A 15,462-nucleotide genomic window follows, 5' to 3' on the forward strand; every position below is an offset into this window, starting at 1 on the left:
TGTTAATAAAGATAGCTGGTGCCTGGGATGGAGCCACCTCTAACAAAAGGTTCTCAAACCTTCTGCCCCCCGACCCCAGGCTAAAAATTACTGAAGCCCACCAGTAACAAAATAACAGTGCAAAATGTGATGAAATGAAAGAGTAGGGTGCAATTTGCTGATCCAGAGCCTCTACATGGAGAAGGGTTTTTTATTTTATATCTTCCTTCCCCATGCCTCTCAAAGTATTTTTTTTACTCACCAATCATTTCTTCTCTTTCCCCTTCCTGCTTAACTTCCACCAATGCCCATCCCCTAACTGCCAGCTTCTTTAATCCCTCCTTCCACCTCCTTTTACATTCACTTTTCCCTCCTATAACAGATTCCCTCTTTTATGATCTTCATCTCTATTTAATTTCTGCTCCTTTGGGGTTGCTGCTGGCACTAGTGTCCAATCATACAAAATGCTATTGCATGACTAAGGGCGTCTAGATTAAATCTTTCATCCTCTATTGCACATCACTGATATGTCTGGTGTTAGAAAAGTTTTATGTTTGCCCCACACCTTCACGTAAACATGAATGTTATTGCTTTGTCCATCATACCGTTTCTTCCTACCCTTTCCGGACATCCACAGTAAATTGGTTATATCGCTTCTTAATTTTTGGTCTCCTAGAGGCCCAATATTTGCTTTGCTTTTTGGAACCATGGTGTGACTCAGAATAGGAGATCTACAACTGGGATTCCCAGCCTTCTGCTTTCTCTCCAGGTGATGGTTCCCACTTGGTCTTTCCTCCTTGACAAATAAATCTGACTCTTACTATTTGCCATTCCATTAAGGCCTTATTTGCAAGAGTAGCTGGCAGGTTTTACACCAGAATCTGACCTTTGACGAATATGTATGTAAACCATTTTTAACTTACCAAACATGTGGTAGCTATAGAAGCGGTTTAGAAGGGAATGTTTTAAAGGTCTAATAGCCTATATTACCACACTTCGCTCTGCTTTGCTTTGTGATTTTAATATCTGCTGGGGTTCTCTCACCAAAGAGTATTTGCTCCAGATCTAGGCATCTGGAGAATTCTCCTTTTATTCTTTAAACAAAATATTACAAAAGCACCAACAGACAGGGTGATGCCAATCAGCAGCCATGCTGGGCTTCCTGTGTGTGGTGTCTCAGGAGCAGACCAGACAGAAGACTCTTCTGACTTGTCCACTCCTGGGGGTATAAAAGGCTGACCTTGCCTGCTCACCTCACTTCAGTCAGTCTGGACACCTTTAATGTCCATCCTTTAATGTTTGCGTTAATTCGTACAGCTTTGCAGGTATGGATTTGCTGCCCAATTACTATGGACAGCCATTGGTCGCTGGTTTCAGGTCTGGGCACGAAATGTACAAAATGTAAAATTTGCACTCATTGTTTTGCCCACACCCACCACTGACATGACCCCACCCTGCCACTTGCAGTGGTTGTCCATAAAGGAATAAGTCATCAAATTGAAAAGGTTCTTCGTTGCTGATGTAGATGAATGTGTACCAGAGCTTCCATCACTGGGCATCTTCTGAGGCTGCCAACTCAGCAAGCAGCTCATTGCTGAGCTCAGAAGTTGCACAGTTCTGACCCTACTGCTGCTGCCATTGCCTACCATCTCTGAGTGAGGAGTGACAGAGGGGAAGGACCAGCAGCTTCTGCTCACCTCTGAGTGGCCACATGGATTGCTGTAGTTCCAGAAGGAAAGAGAAAATGAATGGCCAGCAGTGAGAAGAAGGTGGATCCTCAGAACCCCTGGAAGCAGCTCTGAGGCACTTGTACTTCCTCCCCAGGAACTGTGTGTCAGGCTGCCGCATTAGTTGGCTCACCGCTCCCAACTGCATCTTTATGCCCCAATATTCAAAAGCCCTCAGCCGACTGCTCTTGAATGCATTAAGCAGGGCAAAGTGGTGGGCTGGGACAATGGCTTATGTGCATGGAGCAAATGGAGAGAGGAGGGGAGAGGGGAGCTGTTTAGAAATAAGTGAATATAATGGGTTTTAAAAATCCAGTATGTTTCCAGAATTAACGGTGAAATCGACCACTTTTTTCTGAAGTAATTGTTATAATCAGAGACAGTAGGAGGTGGCGTATGCCTCGCCATAGGCTATATGCTGGTGCCCTAAGATATCAAAGTCCTAATGTTTAGCAGCAGAAGTAAAATGGTGAAACTCACGCTTTCCCACAGCTTTCAAGGCTGCCAAAGTATATATTTGTTTTGATGGTTATGCCTGAACAGCAGCAGGTTTGCTGTATGTTTATATATGTAATGTTCAATGCTCTTGGAATAAAGTATATCTGGTGTTCATAATTTTGGCCCAAAGTACTTTTTTGATAGGAGTGGCATGTCTGTAGCTTTGCCTGCTGAGTGTTGGCTCCTTCACCCAGCTCTGGCCTCACCGTGAAGCAACATGATTCACAAATCAATTCACTTTAGGGGACAGATTCAAGAGGAGCGTCAGGTTACTAACTCGGTAATCTCCAGCCTTTTGTATTATTATTTTTTTAAAATGAGAACTCTATTCCACTGTCTGTTCCAGATGCGAAGGAGTGTTTTGAGGCCCCTACTGATTTCAATGCCACACATTCCAAAAGCAATATAATTGTCTCTGTAGTCATAGAACCAAACACTGTACATGTTTATGTTAGGTTATGTTTTGAGAGCAAAGGTTCCAAGGGAGCTAACTGGTTTTATAAATGCATGCTTCTGATCTATTGAACCAGGTAGAAAAGATGGCAATGAGCAAGGGGCACGGGAGAGACATTTTAAGAGACCAAATAATAACAGGAAGAATAAAACATAACCGGTTCTCCTGGTTTGCTTGGTTCATGAATTTCAATAGGGACAAGTGCAAGTTTCTGCACTTAGGCAGGAGTAACCAGATGCCCAAATATAGGGTGGCAGACATGTGGCTTGACAACAGTGCATGTGAAAAGGGTATAGGGCATTAGTAGACCAGAAGCTTAATATGCTTTAACAGGTTGATGCAGCAGCAAAAAAATGATAATGCAATTCTAGGCTGCATCAACAGAAGTACAGTGTCCAGATCAAGGGAAGTAAAGGTAAAGGGACCCCCATGGCCAACTCTGGGGTTGCGGTGCTCATCTCGCTTTATTGGCCGAGGGAGCCAGCGTATAGCTTCCGGGTCATGTGGCCGGCAGGACTAAGCTGCTTCTGGCGAACCAGAGCAGCGCATGGAAATGCCGTTTACCTTCCCGCCAGAGTGGTACCTACTTATCTACTTGCACTTTGACATGCTTTCGAACTGCTAGGTTGTCAGGAGCAGGAACTGAGCAACGGGAGCTCACCCCGTCGCGGGGATTCGAACCGCCGACCTTCTGATCGGCAAGTCCTAGGCTCTGTGGTTTAACCCACAGCACCACCCGCATCCCATTCTCCCTTGGTCAGGCCACACCTCGAGTCCTATGTTCAGTTCCGGGCACCACAATTTAAGAAGGATTGTGTGCAGGGAAGGTCAGTCAATATGACATAGGGTCTGGAAACCAAGCCTTATGAGCAGAGGCGAACCAGGGGGTTGGCCAGGTTGGCCCTACCAAGAGCGCCCAGGGGGGCACAAAAATAATGCCTCACTACTCTTGCTCAGAGTGGCTAGAAGCCACACTCTCCCCGGACTGCTCCTTCACTGCTCTGGGTGGCCAGGTGAGATGTGCAGGCTCCTCTGGCAAGGGCACACGAAGCAGGGAGCACCGATACAGCTCCTTGCCAAGGGTGCAAGGGAGCCTAGGTATGTCTCTGCTTGTGAGGGATGGTTTTCATAGCTCTCTGGGAAGAGGGGGTGATTGTTAAATCCCTCTAGGAAATGTAGCTCCGTGAAGGGAACGGGGGTCTCCCAGCAACTCTCACTAGCCTTGCCAAACTACACTTGCCAGGATCTTTGGGGGAAGCCATGACTGTTTAAAGTTGTATGAAATTACTTCCATGTATAGGGCTGATGGGGCCCTATACACTAATAGTGAACTCATTCTTCAAGTGCCTTTTGTTATGTAGCCCATACAGCAGCATCCACATACAAGAGGGAACTGTGAGCTTAGAGTAACCTCAAGGTCTGCAGCCTTCCTACAAAAATCTTTGGGGGGGGGAACCCTCAAGGGGGACCAAGGCCCAAAACAGCCCAATGTGGACTGGTCACAAAAGGCTCTGAAATAGCTCTAAAATGTCCAGTTTCTTTGCAAAAAAAAAAAAAAAAGCTCAACAACTTTTCTGTCTAAACAAAAAAATTCCTTCCAGTAGCACCTTAAAGACCAACTAAGTTAGTTCTTGGTATGAGCTTTCGTGTGCATGCACACTTCTTCAGAGTGTGGTCTTTAAGGTGCTACTGGAAGGAATTTTATTGTTTTGACTATGGCAGACCAACACGGCTTCCTATCTGTAACTGGAACTTTTCTGTCTGTATTTTCAGTTTTTGAAATATGGCAACCCTAGCAGATTGTCTCTTGGGGTGGGAGCAGAAAACCAGAGGGAATGCAGAATGGAATGGAGTGGCTGGAACATTGAGCAGGAGCACTCCACACTGCAACATTTCCTTCAGGAACTACTTATCAATTCCTATAAATCAAGACCGATAGAACTTCCTTGTTCAGGGATAGCATTGCTCTCAATTCAAGAGACTGGGAATTTTTGGCAAGGGTCTTGTTCTTCTTCTTATGTTATACTTCAGCATTGTCCAACCCTAGCCAGCACTATGCTGAGGGGAGTTGTCCAAAACAACTCGAGGGCACCAGGTTGGGGAAGATTGTTATCATCTATTATACAGGCAAATATAGTCAAAACCCCAGAGAAGAAAAATGAACCTGTGCTTAATAGGGCACAAGTTTCTTGCATTGCCTGGACACTTTATCTTCCTTTGTTTGATATTTATATCATTATTATATGTAATTGTGCTGAAACAAATGTACAAAGAGACAGAGTGAAATAAAAAAAAATGTGCATCCTTTTTGAATGAGAAGCTAACTGACAGATAAATGCCTGAGTAGCAAGGATAGAAATCTGTACTGATTTTTTTTGTGGATTTAAAAATCCAATTAAAGGAATGCCTGATAAGGGAGAAATTTCTAAGCATACAGGTAAATGCTGCAGGACAACTCTACAAAACCAATCCAGTGGCGGCAGCTCTCAGATTTATAGGTATCCCGTTTTTCATTCAATAGTCAAATAGCTCTGACTGGTCAAAGTCTGCCTTTGTCCAATTGTGACCTCCATGTTCCTGTGAGGGACATCTTTGTCTCACTTTTCTTTGGTCACCGAGTTCATGTACATCAATAGGCTGAGACTCACAGTCCATTAACAAGCGTTTTCAGCTCAGCCCCGGGCCACCCAGAAGCCCTGGTGCATGTTCTCACTGAATGGCTTCACTGGTGGCCCATTCAAATGCTCTAATGTCAGGGGGGAACGACTTGAATGGAGGAGCCAATGTACACCATTGCTCAGGCAAAGTGACTGCAGGTTTCAACAAAGCCTCCCCTGTGGCGATGTTAAGCAGAGTTATCAATAGTGCAGAGGCAGAGGAAGAACTAATGCTCCAATCATGCCATCAACAGGTGGCCCAGATGCAGCCACTTCAGAGCAAAAACTGCAGGCCAACATTTACGGGTAATTCTATCCTCTTTCCAGTTCCAGCATACAGATGTCCTCTGCCTGCCTGCCTGCCTGCCTGCCTCCCTCTCCCACATTCTGTCAGCCTCCTTGAACTGAATCCCTAAAGACTTTTTTGTTTCTCTGGCTATTCAGGCAGACAGTAGAGAAACACACTCATCTATTTATCAGGGAAGGCCAATTTACTTTTTTTAAAAAATGAGCCTGAGTTATTTGTTTACTCCTCCACTATTTTTTGAAAGCTCATTTTGTTGCTATTTTATATTATGTGTGTGTCTGTGTGTATCCTCCAACACAATGGTGCTTATTCTTAAACCAATTAAGACAGCAGAAGCAAACTCCATTTTATTTCTGCAGCCGTGATGGTGCTATGCTTTAGGTAAAATTAAAAGCGAAATTGCACATATGCATAGCATTCCTTTCCTTTCCTTTTTTTAAAGCAGGGTTTGCAAACTGTTTTGTTTTTGTTGTTACTCTAACATATCAGGAACGTAGCAGTTGCAAAGCATGGAATAGTGGTGGAAAGATAAATGTTCGTGATATGCTTCACAACGGAAGTAATACACGTGGCCACCTAAAAAGCAGGTGCCCTAAAACCATTAATAACAGGGCCTAAAATTATTGAGATACACACACACCTGAGATGCTACAGTGGAAGATCATACGGGAGAACATTGCAGTAGTCAAGGTGGAACTCAGTCAAAGCACCAACCATAGTTTTCCTAGCAGGTCTGTAGTTACACAATTTTGCACACGTAGAAGCATCTTGGCTTGGTGATAGATTAAACACTGGGAGGTGGGTAGGGAAAGAAGCCTGCTGTGCTCGTGCCTGATCAGTAAGGCTGAGAATATACATGGGGAATGTATGAAGGGTATGTAAAGCGAGAAAGACTTGAGTGTGAAAAAAGAGAAGACCAGCCTTGAACTTAGGGACTGTCTGAATAGGGCTTTCTTGTGCCCGCCCTGTGGAACGCCCTCCTGTCAGATGTCAAGGAAATAAACAACTATGCCTTTTAGAAGACATCAGAAAGGCAGCCCCGTACAGGGAGGTTTTTAATGTTTGATGTTTTGCTGTGGTTTTATAATTTCCTGGAATGGCTGGGGCAACCCAGTCAGATGGATGGTGTATTATAATAATAATATTATCCCAACTTGATTCCTCAGATCATCTGTAGGAGCATCTTTGGTTGTTCCCCAAGTTGGTGAGGCTTCCTTGCTGTTGGTCCAGTCTTCGGGAATGCTCTTCCACCAGAAATTCAGCAGCTTAATTTTTTTTCCTTCTGTATTTGCTGAAAACCCCTCTGTGCTGCCAGGCTTATGCAGACAATTAAAGGGCGGGGGAGGAAATCAGTTACAAGTGACCACTGACCTGTGATTTAGTTTTTTTATGCAGTTTTTAATGTGTGTGCGTGTGTAGATATTTGTTGTATGATACATTGGTATTTATCAAGTTACGATGTGTAAGTAGTTTTATTATAACAATTTACAATAATGTTAGGTTTGGATGGTGATGAAACATCCAAGTGGGAAGATCAGCCAGGCAGATGTGAAAGCCATGTGATGTACATTTGAAAGCCATGGGAAAGAGTGGGATTGAGAAGCTGTCCCCCCCCCCCCATGCTGCTAGACTCCAGCTCCTGTCAGCACAGGCAATAGCCAGCTGTGACAATTTTCTTCTGTTCAGGGGGGAAATCTAAGCCTGGGCTTCTGTGTAACAGACACTGACAGCCAAGTTTTTCACCTCAGTTCCCTCTGCAACTGCCACATTAAGGGGAAGTGTTAAGCCCCTTTCATATCAGCACACAGGGAATTTAAGGTCCAAGGATGGGTCTTGAGGCAAATGGCAAATTCATTTCCTCCCTTCCGTAGTAGAACTTGAGCATTAGAGGGGGGAAAGATAAATGAGGTTTAGGATAAAAAAAGAAAACCTTATAAAATACTAGCATTACGAATAAAATATATTGGTTATAGATGAAGAGCTGAGAAACCCTAATTAAATCATGATTACCTGAATCAGTAAAGCTAGAATTAGGCAGCAAGCAAAATGTTATATGGGCCTCCTAAATGAGTGAAAGATGCTCAGATATTTATACCCGGTTTTTTTTCTCTGAAGGAGATAAACTTCGAAGAAAAACAGGACATTTTACAAAATATCCAACTATATGAAAGGATTCAGTGAACTGTTTATCCAGAATACATGCAACACAACTTTTGCAACAACAAAAATTGATTCGACATAGATTCCTGTCATCAAAGCAAAATAATTTTAGCAACAGCCGATAAAACTCCATCAAAAAGTAACAAAAACATTTTTTTTAAAGTCTATGAATACATAAACGTATTATCAAAGCCTAAATTATACCACAGTGTATCCAGTCCACATCTGAGCATGGTAAAAGGGTCAGTATTAAAAATAGCATTCACTGTGAATACAACTAGTTTAACTAATCTATCATCACAAAAATAGGTGTCTTTTATTCCGGTTTTAGTAAGTTCAATTGTATTGCACTGGAGTGAGGAAAATGAGCTCTAGCACCTGTTCCTATGTCTCTGGAACCAGCCCAAACTGGGGTAGAAGTGGGAATATCTGCCACATGCGGTTGGTGGTAGTTGTAGCATACCAGTGACTTGAGGGCCACAGACTCCCGATCCATGGCGTAGAGCCATGGTTCCCAATGTGGGGTACACACCCCGCAAGGGGGCAATTTGATTTTTAAGGGGGGCAATTTGAGAACAGGAGTTCACTTTTTGAATAATAAGAATTACCGTATTTTTTGCTCTATAAGACGCACCACACCATAAGATGCACCTAGTTTGTGGAGGAGGAAAACAAGAAAAAAAAATATTCTGAATCTCAGAAGCCAGAACAACAAGAGGGATCGCTGCGCAGCAAAAGCAGCGATGCCTCTTGCTGTTCTGGCTTCTGGGATAGCAGCGCAGCCCGCATTCGCTCCATAAGACGCACACACATTTTCCCTTACTTTTTAGGAGGGAAAAAGTGAGTCTTATAGAGCAGTGCTCCCCAACCTTTTTATCGCCCTGGACCGGTAAATGTTTGATAATTTTTCCGTGGCCCGCTTGTTCTGAGCTGAGTCCCCCCCCCCCTCCGTGCACTTACCTCACGGCAGCTTCTCTTCAGTCCCCGCATCTCCGACCTCTCGAGTCCTCAATCCTCCCGTGGCACCTCCTCCTCGGCCAATGGCATGAGGTTTGCCTTTCGGCCAATCAGGAAGCGGGAGGACCCGGTCCCTGATTGGCCAGGAGGAGCATCAGTGTAACAATAGCGAATTTTCATTCGCTATTGTCACACAATGGGCGGGCTTGAGAGGGTGCAATGCTCTGCGCCTCGGCCGCCCGCCACAGTGAAATGATTTGAAGTTCCTTGGGCGGCCCGGTGCCGATTGATCCACGGACCGGCACCGGGCCGCGGCCCGGGGGTTGGGGAACACTGTTATAGAGCAAAAAATATGGTATATGTCACGGTGGGGGGGGATCGGGGTTTTAGAAATGTTTAGGTGGGGCATAGCTAAAAAAAGGTTGGGAACCACTGGTGTAGAGGAAGAATAGCAAGGAGCCAAGAACAGTTCCCTGGGGGATTTCAAAAGATAGAAGGGGTTTTGTTCTCAACCAAGAAAGTGATAGAGAAGGAGGAGGAGGAAAGGCAGAATTGAAAATCTGCATATTGTCCTTATCAGGTGTAAGATTTTTTCCGTGCCGAAGGTAATATATGAAGCAAAGAATTTCTTCATTTTTACTTTCCATTTCAAAAACATGGAATCTTTAGAAAGCTAGTTATTATTCCTAAGGCCCATTGAAATTGCATTTGAGACTTCAAAATGGATTTCTTTAAAATAAAATAAAAAAGTAGTACAGTGGATTGACAGGAAAGCAGCTGCACAGCAACAAATGAGAGTGAAAATTAATAAGAGACCAAGGCAAAAGAAAGACTATTGGTTTTGCACAACCGCGGCAAATTGGCTGGATTTAGAAGAACACACTTTGATCTTTCCTACACTAATTACTGCTCCATGTTTGAAGGTTTTGTGCATTCATTGCCCTTCATAGAAAAATGAAACTACTCTAAAGCACGGCTGCAATACAAATGAAAAGGTGACATCCAACAAATAAAGTGTGGCAGAGGTCACCCAGCACAATAACTGTATAATGCAACTTTAAAATACCCTTTATATACAAACAATGACATATTTGCTGCACTTCTGAATAAAGAATTGACATTAAATGGAGTAAGAGTGTTTGAAGGTAATGAAAAAGTAATTGCACAGAAGACTGCCGAAGAAAAACTATGAATCGAGTGTTTTGGAGACAACACGCGTAAGTCAAATCCGCTAAACGTTACTGACGTTGGAACATTCTTGTTATTATGGCTGCAGCTTGAGCATGTACAGCTTTGACTTAGGAAACAGAGGTGGGAGAATACCATATATCTCATCTCATCCAAGCACCCAGACCAGACTTGGACCTGCAACAGGTCAGCAACATTCCTGCTTGCTTTAGAAAGCACAGGCTCTGCACGCAGAAAGCCCTTCTATGTAACATTCATAAATATCTTCTCACTGATTCCTTAAGTAACTCAGAATTGACTGCAGGCAGGGAAATCTCGTAAGCTGAACATATGAAGCTGTCTTGTCCCAAGTGAAACCATTGATCCATCGACTCAGTACATGGGAAGGGTTGTAGCTTGTTGGTGGAAAAACTCTGGACGTCTGGGAATGTCTCCTGCCTGAAACCTTGGAGAGCTACTGCCAGTCAGTATAGACAGTGCTAAGCTAGATGGGCCAATGGTCCGGCACAGTATGTTCTCCTATGTTCCCATGCCCTTCTCTAGGGATATCCAATTTGGTACCCTCCTGGGCCAAAGGGACGCAGGTGGCGCTGTGGGTTAAACCACAGAGCCTAGGACTTGCCAATCAGAAGGTCGGCGGTTCAAATCCCCGCAAAGGGGTGAGCTCCCGTTGCTCGGTCCTTGCTCCTGCCAACCTAACAGTTCGAAAGTACGTCAAAGTGCAAGTAGATAAATAGGTACCGCTCCAGCAGGAAGGTAAATGATGTTTCCGTGCGCTGCTCTGGTTCTCCAGAAACAGCTTAGTCCTGCTGGCCACATGACCCGGAAGCTACATGATGGCTCCCTCGGCCAATAAAGCGAGATGAGCACCGTAACCCCAGAGTCGGTCACAACTGAACCTAATGGTCAGGGGTCCCTTTACCCTTTACCTTACTCTCCTGGGCCAGAGTTCTTATACTAAAGACCCTTACCAATGAGGATCCAGAATATCTTAAGGATCTCCTGATCCATTAACTCCTAGCCTGATCACTGAGATCTTTGGGGGGAGTGTCTCTATTGTTGCCCCCTCTCCATGCCTCACATGCATGGTTTGCTAACCACTATGACCTATGCATTCAGTGCAGTGGCATCAAGTCTGTGGAACTCCAACCCACTTGCGATTAGACGGGCACCCTTCTTGCTGAACTTCAGGCTCATGAGAAAGACTTTCTTATCCCAGTAGGCATTTCAAGGTAGTGTTTGGTATTAGGATTATTGCTTTATTGTCCCTTTTTTCTGTGGGTTGTTTTTATGTGCACTGCTCAGAAGTGCAAATAAGCAGTATATAAAAGTCTTAAATAAATTAAAGACATCACCTTTCCGACCATTCGCCATGCTGGCTGCAGCTGATGGCAGTTGAATTCCACAATAATATGGAGGCTGCCGTGTTGGCCACCCCTGGTCACAACCATAACTGAAACCATTTCCATTTTTTATACCAATAGCAGCAACAAACCCCCAGCCTAAGCCCAGCCCAAGAGTCTCAAGTGAAGTAAGAAGATAAGAGCCTGCTGGATCAGGCCAATGACCCATCCAGTCCAGCAGTTGCCAATGGGGAACCCTCAAGCAGCATCCCAGCACCAGAGCCCTCTCCTTTCCTGCAATTTCCAGTGACTGGTTTTCATAAGCATTACTTCTTCCGGCCATGGAGACAGAGCATAACCATCACGGCTAGCAGCCTTCATCAACCTTCTTCTCCATGGCTTTGTCTATAGATTTTCTTTTTCTTTGTTTGTTTGCACTATTATACCCCACCTTCCTATGCTGAAACTAAACTTACATTTACAATGTAAATGTCCTAAAATTGTTTCCTTTACTGGCCATGGAGCAGAGACTGCTTTGAGGTCACTGAGGTGACTATCAGCATTCACTGATGTATCTCTGCTTTTTAGAAGGTTCACAAAATTCACCTGGGATTGTCAGCATTTACCTGTGAATGACATCACTCACCAAATTTTGGAAATTCACCATACAAAGGGAGTAAGACATAGTTTGGTGTGTTTAGTCCCAGAGAAAAAAAGAGACATACAGGTAAAACAATGTTTCTTATCAAACCAATGTCTGTAAGAATACTCAAGATGTCAAATAGCACAATTATTACCTCCTAAAGGGCCAATTTTAATCAGCATGGACAAATTTTAATTGATAGGGTTGAATGTTAAGGGCACACTTGTGTATTTTTCAAGGCTAATTGGATTGTAGTGTGTTACTGTAATGGGGAAAAGATAATGTTAAAGATGGCCTTTATGTCTAACACTGAGTGGTATTTTGTTCATAAAACTGTACATTATCCCACTTCATTCAATATATTTTAAAAGGTATCCATAGCAAGGGTTTGATAATATGCAAATTTCATTAAATGTAATTGTCACAGAGCAAAGCATCTCCTCTCCCTCTGAAAAATCCATGGTCTGCCATAGGCACTCCCCCCTACCATTTGGCAAGGTGAGGAAGATTCTTCCTATCTGTGGTCTACAGAGTGAGCTAGCACACTAGGGCAGTGTTTCCCAACCGGTGTTCCGCGGCACACTAGTGTGCCGCGAGACGTTGCCTGGTGTGCCGTGGGAGGGAGGCGGGCGAGTCGGGCGGCGAGAGGCCTTAGGCGCCCTGCAGAAAGGCGTCCTCTTTGTGGGTGGGTTCTCCCCCCTCCCTTAGCGCATCGTATTTAGTTGGGGATTCTGGAGAGGGGGTGGGGGCGCGCTGGCCCCGAGCGGAACAGACGCGCCGTCGTCCCCACCTCCCTCTCCTCAGTAGCTCCGAGCCGACTGACTGAGGGTGGGACACGGCCAGCGGCGTCCTCTCTCTCTCTCTCTCTCTCTCTCTCCACCTCCCAGCACCGCTTTTCCCGAGGTGGGCGCGCGCCTAAGGCTGAATGGGAGCAGCCTGGAGGCTTGGCGGCCTCTCAGCGGCTCATGACGGGCGTCCCCGAGGCGGGAGGTGCTGAGCAGGGGCTCTGCGAGAGGGCGAGAGGGATGCGTGGTGGTGCCTGCGCGCGTGACTTAAGAGGGCGACCTGCTGCCTCTCCTCTCTCTCCCCTCCCTCCCCTCATGGGCACGGAGTCCCCGGCACAGCTTGGCACTACTACAGCTACAGCTGCTGCTGCTCCTGCTTGGATGAAGGCGGCTGCTTCTTCCTAACGCCCAGCCTCTGAGGGACCGCAGTCTCCCACCCTTTTTTTTTTTTTTTTGGCGGGATGCTGAGGTAAAGGATCCCCTTGCGCGCGCGGGGGCATCTCTTTGGGCAGGGCGCGTGTGGAGGCTTAAGGTGGGGAGTGTGGAGGGGTTGCCGCTTGCGAGGGGAGGGTTCATATTGTATTGAGCTGCGGTGTGGGCGACACGGCTCTCCAATGGCCAGCCCGCGGAGGAACATTGAGTTGGAGCATTTCGAGGATAGGGACAAAAGGCGCACTGAATAAAGTATTTTATAATTTTTCATATTTCTGTTTACTTACTATTTCATAATAAAGTAATTATAAAATACTTTCTTTGTGTTTATTTGATTCCTATTAAAGAGAGTTACTTTATATATAGTCAATATAGGCACAGAGTTAATTTTTTAAACATTTTCTAATGGTGGTGTGCCTCGAGATTTTTTTCATGAAACAAGTGTGACTTTGCCCAAAAAAGGTTGGGAAACACTGCACTAGGGACATGGAGGTACTTTCTTTGTTCTGCCTGAATACACCCCTGTCTGTCAAGGAGGGACAGAGAAACCTCCTCAAGTTAGCACCTTTTCTAGACGACTAAGCATTTAGTACTGTTTCTTTCGTACACGCTGGACTGGCAAACACTTCACAAACATTTCTGAGTGGATGCTGACCCCTTTACCCCTCCAGCCTCCCCCATTCTAAGAAGCAAACTTTAAAACAGAGAGTTAGGTTGTGCCTTTTGTCTCCATCTGCCTGAAGGTGTCTGTCTGTCGCAGAACATGGGATCGGCTCATTAAGTGAGATGCAATCCATTAAGTGCTGAAAACCAACCTGGTATAGGATCACTTAATGTTATCTTGTGTTTTCGGTGCAACCTACTACATACACAGTGGGGCAGCGTGGGAGGGCCACAGGCGCAGTTGCCCCTGGTGCAAAATTGTTAGAGGCACAAAATCCCAACACCCAGTGCTGCCTCAATACAGCTGTGTGCTTTTGTTGCTGGACTCCATTGAAAACAGCTTCTCCATGCGAACCAGGAAGCGACTTCGCCAGACAACGGAATGACTTTTCTTTTCTTATCTCTGTGGCTGTGATCTCCTGGATAGTATACACAAAAAGTATCAGGTGTAATGACAATTGTAATAATTGTAATGACAATTATTAGACAACAAACCAACAACACCAAAAACTGGCTTATGAATATAAAGGACAATTTTACTAGAATAGTTATATAAACTCATAAACCTACTAAACAGAGAGACATTAGTGCATTCTATGTTTATGAGTATCTCCAGGCTTGGTTATGCACATTGCACTTTAGTTTGCTTACTATTTAGTAGGTGTATGATTTTGTATACCTATTCTAGTAAAATTGTCCTTTATATTGTTGTTGGTTTGTTGTATAATAATTGTGATCTCCTGGATGACACGAACACCATCAGGCAGTTGAATGTGCATGCATATTCTATCTGCCTCCTGTGTTGTTTCTGCTGTGTTAGCAGCACCCAAGAGATATCTCTGTGGCACAAGCCTAGGCAGTGTATATGAAGATCCTCGGCTTTCCAGACAATAAGATTCCCCCCCCCCCCCGCCCCAGCCTTGCTGATATGGTCCAAAGGAAAGCAGAACAATATATCTGGAACCAGCTTGGCTGCAGGAGTTGCCGGGAGGAAACTTAGGCACCCCACTCTGGATTTGTGTAGGGTTTACTCCTTAGCCTTTTCTTCTCCTGAAGATATCCTGCAAGGAAGCGAGTCTCAACAGGATACAAAACAACACTCCCTGCATATAACAGAATCACATACACTTCCACTTAAAAAAGGGGAAAATATTGTTGCACGCCACCCAAATCTCTGAGCGGTGTGAGATTCATGGGGTTCCAGGCGCTCACCCAAGGTTTGTGTTTCCTTCGGAAAGAGGCACGGCAGAGACTGAGGAGTCTATGGGTTATTTACACATACAGTGGTACCTCGGGTTAAGTACTTAATTCGTTCCGGAGGTCCGTACTTAACCTGAAGCACCACTTTAGCTAATGGGGCCTCCTGCTGCTGCCACGCCACTGGAGCACGATTTCTGTTCTCATCCTGAAGCAAAGTTCTTAGCCCAAGGTAATATTTCTAGGTTAGCAGAGTGTGTAACCTGAACCATATGTAACCTGAAGCGTATGTAACCCGAGGTACCAATGTATATGCAACCTGAGTCTGAAATGGAGGGGTTCACAGCATGAACACCCAACAAGGATATTGTTTCTCCATAGCTGTAGCCTTTGATTCAAGCAAGAAATCAAACAGAATTCAAAAGTTGCTCTCAGATGTTGCTCTGCCTCTCTCTCCAGCTTGCTGCTTTAC

The 15,462-nt window shown here is 44.9% G+C and overlaps 1 long non-coding RNA gene across 1 annotated transcript in view; it reads right to left on the minus strand.

The window, feature by feature from the left end:
* Positions 1-317: 317 nt before the first annotated feature.
* The window catches only part of LOC309373375, a 173,852-nt gene continuing 158,707 nt past the window's right edge, over positions 318-15,462 (minus strand). Inside the window, exon 3 of the long non-coding RNA XR_014170006.1 lies at positions 318-327. This is a non-coding gene — a long non-coding RNA (uncharacterized lncRNA). The remainder of the gene's footprint in view (positions 328-15,462) is intronic.

The sequence above is a fragment of the Podarcis melisellensis genome, assembly GCF_964234715.1.
Source record: "Podarcis melisellensis genome assembly, chromosome: 1".
NCBI lineage: Eukaryota > Metazoa > Chordata > Lepidosauria > Squamata > Lacertidae > Podarcis > Podarcis melisellensis.